The following is a 7894-nucleotide window of genomic DNA, read 5'->3' on the forward strand; positions in this document are numbered from 1 at the left end:
AAAATGCTTCTGCTTATTTTTTTACATGATAAGTACCTACCTACTTTCCATCATCAGAAATATCAAGGTCATTTGAAAATGACCCATTTGTTGGTTGGCATGTAAACAAAGTTTAAATGTCACTTGTCAGTGTCATTTATGTTTTTTTTCGAGACTCAGGCAATAGACAAAAATAAAAATTGAGCCTAATATGTGACGTCACTTCCGGTTTTAAAATAATTAACTTTAAAGTTAAAATTAAGATGCAAAAATTTATGTATATACAAAATAAAAAAATACGGGTCCACTAATTTTCTATAAACTTTCCGAATAACTAATAAAAATATAGGGTAAAGAAAATGAAATGTTGTCCATTGATAATGCGCATAGAAATCTTTGACATATCGGTTGTTTTCGATTATGTGACACATGATATTGACTCCTATTTCTTTCGAACAAGGTGCAAAATGCAATTGTTTTTTTAAGGCTCTTACGATTTAATGATTCGGGTGTGAAGATCTGCATGTGCATTATTAATTTTGGACAAGTGTACCTATATTGGCGCTTCACTTCGGCCCTTTGCTCCCCAGCGGAGATTGGGAATAAGTAAGTAAGTACTTATATTTAGAATCAGAATTAGAATCGGAATTTATTTAATAAAAAGAGATAAGGTACAACACCAATAACAGTGGTCTCCACACTAGGCTAAATGCCTGTATAGTGGTGACCCGCCGAAGATATTATGAAAAAACTATTTATTACATAGCGTGTGGGTTGCATTTTCTGTTTTTAAACTAATTCATAGTAATATACTACTTACCTATATAAAACAGTTTTGGATTAAAATGATTTTTATTATAAATAAGTGCTATGACTTTTATAAATATAATTATTTGCGAGGCTACGCATTTAGGATTTGGGAGTTTGTTTATAGAAAGTTGGACAGTCGGGTAAATTGAACTGGGTTGTTGCATGATAAAATTCAACTCTAGTAAAAACAACTTAAGTAAGTAGTTACATTAAATTTAATATTTAAGGCTAATATAATATTATCCAGTCATAAGACGAGGGGCGTACTCGTTGTAGCAGTTGTTATGTACAGTTTTTAAGTAGCATAAAGTTGAAGGAATGCAATCGTTGCTATATCTTAAGGTAACGGCGCTTAAAGGTAAGCATCCGTCCTTCTACATTTTGGGGCCGTCCATTAATCACGTGAGGCTCATAGGGGGTTACGGAAAACATCTAATCAAAATCATTAAATATCAGGAGGGGGGAGGGGGGTATTAATTTTATTTATTTTTTTGTCAAAAAGCGTTATTTAGTTATTTCTGAACCCAAATAATATTTTACTTGAAAATATACACGATTTGTGCGTACTAATCGCGTATACTTTCAAGTTGGGATTTACTGAATCTTTCTTAAAATATACATTGCTATTACGCACGTTGCTTGATTGACGTACTTGTCGCATATAATTTATACCTACTTGCTGATTCTGATTTACTTAACTATTTCGGTAAATGTACAAGACTACAATTTACTTGTTCTGCCTGTCATACCTATAGATATATTGTTAATGTTAAAAATGAACAATTGATATTTATAGCAATCATACTTGCAAGTAAGAATACCTTGTTATTTATATTTTATTATTATTATATCTTATTATTTATATGATTTAAGAGTAATACCTACTACACTTACAAGTAGGTACTTAATAAAAAAGTTCCAACTAAAAACGTAAATTTTGATCAAATTCTTAATTAAATGTTTTAAAGGGTCATTTGGTGTTGACTTTTTGCTACTTGGACTTATTCATTGCTCGTGAGTGTACGGGGTATTATCCTACAGACCTATTACAGACATATTTTTCATCAAGTTTTGAATTCACCGTAATTTTCTTTTATAAATTGTTCTACACCCTCTTCTGAGATCATTTTTACTATTTACAACAGTTCTACAGTTTAATTTAAATTAAATTACTTTTTAACTGTACGATGTTAACAAAAACCACGTTGCAAAAACAATGCCAAGTGCGGAATGATGATGCAATGTTTAGAAAGCAATAGACTTATTACTATTTCGCATGAAAGAAAGAGAGAGCAACAATTCAAAAGAGCTACCTGGTAACTAATCACGTATAGTTTCAAGTGCTCGCATTGCCGCTTGGCACTTGAAAATATACACGATTGTACGCAGTGGTATCTGCTGCAGTATATTTTCAAGCCATAATTTTGGCCCAACTTACTTGAAAATATACGCGATTATATTCATATTCATATTCATTTATTGATAAATAAGCATTACAGGTCATTAGAATTAACATTAAATTAAATTAATTATCACAATATTATAGTATTAATAATTTCAAATAATTATGTTTAAATGAATACATCGTCCAATCGTCATACACATTGTTAGTAGACACACTAATAATAGGTATGTTAATTAAAATATATATTATTTTAAAGTTATAAAAGTAAGTAGGTACCTATCTTAATATTTAATACAACATATTATATACATCACTCATGAGTCTAAGAATTCTTGCACAGAGTAGTACGCGTTTTTTAATAGGTGATTCTTAACCATACTGAGGAAGCTAGTAACTCTCCTGATTTCTTTTATATTATCAGGAAGTTTGTTAAAAATCTGGGGACCCATTACATGTATTGACTTCCCAGTTTTAGATAGGCGGCATTCAGCAGACCTTAGGTCGTTAGGTCTTCGTGAGGCAAATCTACGATCCCCTGAAGTAAAGTCTGGGAACTCAGTGGGGTTGCGCTTTACATATTTTAGGACTTCTAAAATATAAAGGCACGGCACTGTCAGGATGTGCATGCCGATGAACAGCGGTCGCGCCGGCGCGTCGGCCGGGGCTCCGGCCACGCGGCGAACCGCTCGCTTCTGCATTATAAATGGCTTATTGCAGTCTGCGGACAGGCCCCATAGGTCTATGCCATAAGTGAGCAAAGAATGGAAATAACCATAATAGGCAGTCAACATATGCTCTTTAGTTAAGGTCGCTGAAAGCCTTGACAGGGCATAGTATGCACTACCGAGCTTGGAGCATACGGCGTCTATATGTTGACCCCACTGCAGCGCCGAGTCGACGGTGAAGCCCACGAAGCGCACGGCGGCGGCGAGCGGCAGCGGCACTCCGTCCACCACGAGCGCGGGCGCGGCCGTGTCGCCGCACGACGGCCCACGCAGGGAGAATCTTAGTACTTGGGTTTTCTCCAAATTTAGTTGCATCCCATTTGCTGAGAACCATCCAGTGAGACTGTGAATGACTGATTCCAGGTTCGTGGTCAGCTCCAGGTCATCCTTACCATCCACAATCGCACAGATATCGTCGGCGTACATCAGAAATGTGGCGCGTTCCGAAATTCCCGGCAAATCGTTCATCAGGATGACAAATAGATGATTAGTGCGTAATGGCCTTGTATACTTTCAAGAACCTAAATCATGGCACCATTTTAATTTGAAAATATACGCGAGCAGTCCCAACCTCTACGTTCTGGCCTTGTATAGTTTCAAAACACGCTTCTCAGAGTTGTTCATTTAAAGTTACTCACCCTTTTATTAGCCCAAAAACAAAATACCACTTACCATTATACCATATAATTATGTAGGTAAGTAGTATATGAGCGTGAGCAATTAATTTAATTAGTTCTAATGATCTTTTTATTTTAATGAAATAAAATAGTTATTTATGGATGGAGCAACAAAACAAAGCAAAATATACCTAATTTTTATCGATGTAGGTATGCGAGTACGTATTAAACAAACAAATTATTATTTGAAGGTATGGTTAAATTTACAGAAACTAATCAAAATGTGTGACAAAATGACGTAAGTACAAATAAAAACTTAAGTTTAAATACGAGTAGTGCGCGCGAGGTAAGTCTGCGCGCGACTAATGTGAGAAATATAATTGCTTTCCAATCATAAATACTTAAATAGGAGATGAAGAAAAATCTAACGATCCAACGATTGAAATAATTTAAAAGTAAAAATATAAATAATATCTAATATGAAATTAAAACCGAATTGATAATTTTAACCGACTACCTAGGACCCCCAATTCAGTTGTCTATAGAGATGTCCCATGCAGCTGCTATGCTGTGATTATTTGGAAGAAATCAATTCTGAATGGTATTCTGTGTGGACCAATGTATAAATGTATATGATTGGTGGATATATGTAACGCTTCCATAGCTAGCATAGCACATATCTGGTGGAAAAGAAACATAGGCAATGCTGCTTGGGGACAGTTTTTTTTATCCGACAAAAATCGCTATATTCGGAGAAACCCAGAATTTTTTCCGTAATATTCAATAACCCTTAAAACCTACTTGATATTCTTCCTGAAATTTCACTACTTCACTAACGTTATGTGTAATACCAGATTGTCATAAAGTAGCTAATTCATTATCGTGTGTGCTATCGACAAATGTAGATAAGAAGTTAGTTTTCAGCTGGTGACTAGGTGTTAGCCAGTATGTTATATGGGCATATTGCACCTATGTATAGGTGGGTCGGACTGTCGTTATGACATCATAATGAAATACATGATGTCACCGAGTAGTTATTACTCATCGTAAATATTGGATATCACAGTTACCTACTTCAAAATCTACTACCGATTGTACTATTATTTAGTAGTAGCTGTTCCCGCGCGCTTCGCTTCTCCTTAAAAAGTTTTCCCGTGGGAATTCCGGGATAAAAAGTAGCCTATGTTCTTTCGCAGGGTCTAGACTATCTGTATACCAAATTTCATTCAAACCCGTTCAGTAGTTTTGGCGTGAAAGAGTAACAGACAAACAGACAGACAGACACAGTTACTTTTGCATTTATAATATTGTATAGTTAGGATTAGGATTAGGATGTTACTTCATGTTACCCAACTCACTAGCTATTATAAAATGTGGTCATTTAAAAAAACAGAAACTGTATTTTTTCTAGATTGGTATCTTTATAATCGGTATAGGTAGGTACATACTGTGTATTCAATGTGGACTGAAACGAATATACTGCGGTTATAATATAGGTTTTTGTAGCACAAATACAGACTCGCTCAGATAAGGCTCTATTTACACAAATGTCGGTTAATACTGCGGCTTAGCTGACTCGAACGAAACCGTTCCAAGGACACTTCGTAAGAAGAAGTATTCGTAACACTTTTTGTATCGTATTTGTGTATTGCGTGGACTGTAGGTTTGGCTCGCTGGTCTTCTTCATTAAAACCAACGTTTCACAGTGAGATAGTATTTATTTTATCACAACAACAAGAGTACCGTACAGCAGTTTTATTGTAACAGCATAGGATACGGAAGTGAGCAACAATAATTAAAAATAAACTTATGTTGCCATCAACAGTATTTAACTCTTAGAAAGCATAAAATAAGAGCCATTCGATTATTTTCTATTCAGAGTATTGTAAAAAGGGTAAGGGATGTTTCTGAACACTTTTGTTCTACATCTATTGGTCATGGTCACATGACTTTTTACTTTTGTTTTATATGGATATAGTATTAGAATATAATATTCTTTTTCCACAATTTCAGTAAGTAGTAGGACAAAAGTTGTTCAGAATAACCCTGAGTCATCCCCTTTCTGCTTACTCGATACCACTTTGGCAACAACCTGTAACCTTTAAGTATTCGATTATGATTCTTGTATTGTGCACCATAGGAATTATTATCGAAGTCCGTTAGTTCGTTTAATTTTCCTGATTGTGAAGGAAAACCACACAACTATGTTACATTAGAAAATTCAATGCATATTGTATTTTAAATGGCGTGTTATTCTGATAAAATTATAATGATATGTTGTAACTTCGCCCATTCGACTGATAAAAATCCAAATTGATACGTAATATTCTAGGAATATGTAACACACGTGTAAGTTGAGGTGCAGTCCATATGTCACTCGGCTAGTGCACCGAGTGCCTTTTTAAAGGAGTGCCTTTCAGGGGAATTTTGACAAACTGGTATTCGAGAAGTCTTAAGTCCGATACTATTACTGAAATTCGACAAAACTTTCGACATTTGAAGGGGGGGCCTCCTTACCATAAAAAACCTAGATAATTATGCTAACCGCCGTAAAACGCCTTATAAATGGGGTGCGTATTGCGACGTATAAAAACGAAATGTATAATTTCACATTAATAACGTTCACAACATATAATGAACGTTACGTATAACAACAAAATCTATATTTTCATAAGGTATAAGATTCAATTGGTATAACGTACATTTTATATAATATCAAAATATATAATACTTACGAGGACTAATATCAATTCGTATAACATACATTACGTATATCGTTTAAAATATATACTATCATCTAGTATAAAGTTCATAAAACATACTAACATACAATAACATAATCTGTGTTTAATTACACACACCGTCAAACCCCTTAGCACCAAAGCCTAAAGATAGGTGCGACGACGAGCAAAGCGAGGAGGAGCGTGTTAGGTGCACATGTTCGTCGAAACCAAAGCGGAGCGCAGCGAAGCGGAGCGGAGCGTCTCCCCACATAGCGTCAATAATAATAATAATGTCAAAACCCCTAGTACCAAAACCTAAAGATAGGTGCGACGACGAGCAAAGCGAGGAGGAGCGTGTTAGGTGCACATGTTCGTCGAAACCAAAGCGGAGCGCAGCGAAGCGGAGCGGAGCGTCTCCCAACATAGCGTCAATAATAATAATAATGCCAAAACCCCTAGTACCAAAACCTAAAGATAGGTGCGACGACGAGCAAAGCGAGGAGGAGCGTGTTAGGTGCACATGTTCGTCGAAACCAAAGCGGAGCGCAGCGAAGCGGAGCGGAGCGTTCCCCCCACATAACATCAATAATAATGAAAATACGATACGACAATCTTTTATACTTTTTGTGCATTATACATTATGATAATTATATCCGTTGTAGAATATATGTTATAAACGTTATATATTATAAACGTTATGCATTTTAATCGTTATATCAATTGAAATTATACTTTTTGAACGTTATTCTTTACGAAATTATGTATTTAGTAATTATGCCTTTCGTTTGTTATGCACAGTGATCGTTATACTTAATAAATTTATATCATATGGGCGTATACCTTGTGAATGTTATACCATTCGTTATTATACCTCGTATTACTTACCCTTATAAATGAGTACAGTTTTGATTTGAACTCACATTAACAAGTATTTTTTTATGGTCAAACAGGCAGGATATCCTCAAAGTACCTAAAGTTTTGTCAGAGTTCAGTAGTGTCGGACTTAAGACTTGTCGAATACTTAGAGTTATGTAGAAATTCAGTTTTTGATCCACTCTTTTGGATGGGTCCCGAATCCCGATGGACCTTATGTGGTGCATTTTTACATACACAACATATTATGTATCTAAGACTCTGTACCTATACAGGATGGAAAAAGGGAATGGGTCATGGAAGACACCTTAAAACAATAAATGAATGTTTCCTTTCAGTGAAATAAGATTATCTACAGGATTTAAGGTAAGTACTTCCCCTCCATGGCCCATTCGTATTTTCCACACTGTATCATTATGTGAGTAGATTTTAGTAGCATCACGATCAAGAGTTTAAAAGATTCTTGGACAGAACAGGCTTTAGCTAGGTCGGATTATAAAATTTTGTCACTGGTCACAATGTAATGTTACGTATTTAATTATAATAATGTAGGTAATTTTTTTCATGATTATCACAAAGTCAGAAATACCTACTGTCTATGTAAATAAGTAATTTATACATGAATCTGGCGTGGGCCGGCACTTCGACTGACTGCCGCCATCGACAGCGTGACGCATCACTGAACGCGACATACATGAGCCGAATGTAACTTTGGGATTATTCTCAAGATAACTAATTTTTTTTTGGTTATATAAGCATTAT

This window comes from Plutella xylostella, chromosome 12, assembly GCF_932276165.1.
Source record: "Plutella xylostella chromosome 12, ilPluXylo3.1, whole genome shotgun sequence".
NCBI classification, from domain to species: Eukaryota; Metazoa; Arthropoda; class Insecta; order Lepidoptera; family Plutellidae; genus Plutella; species Plutella xylostella.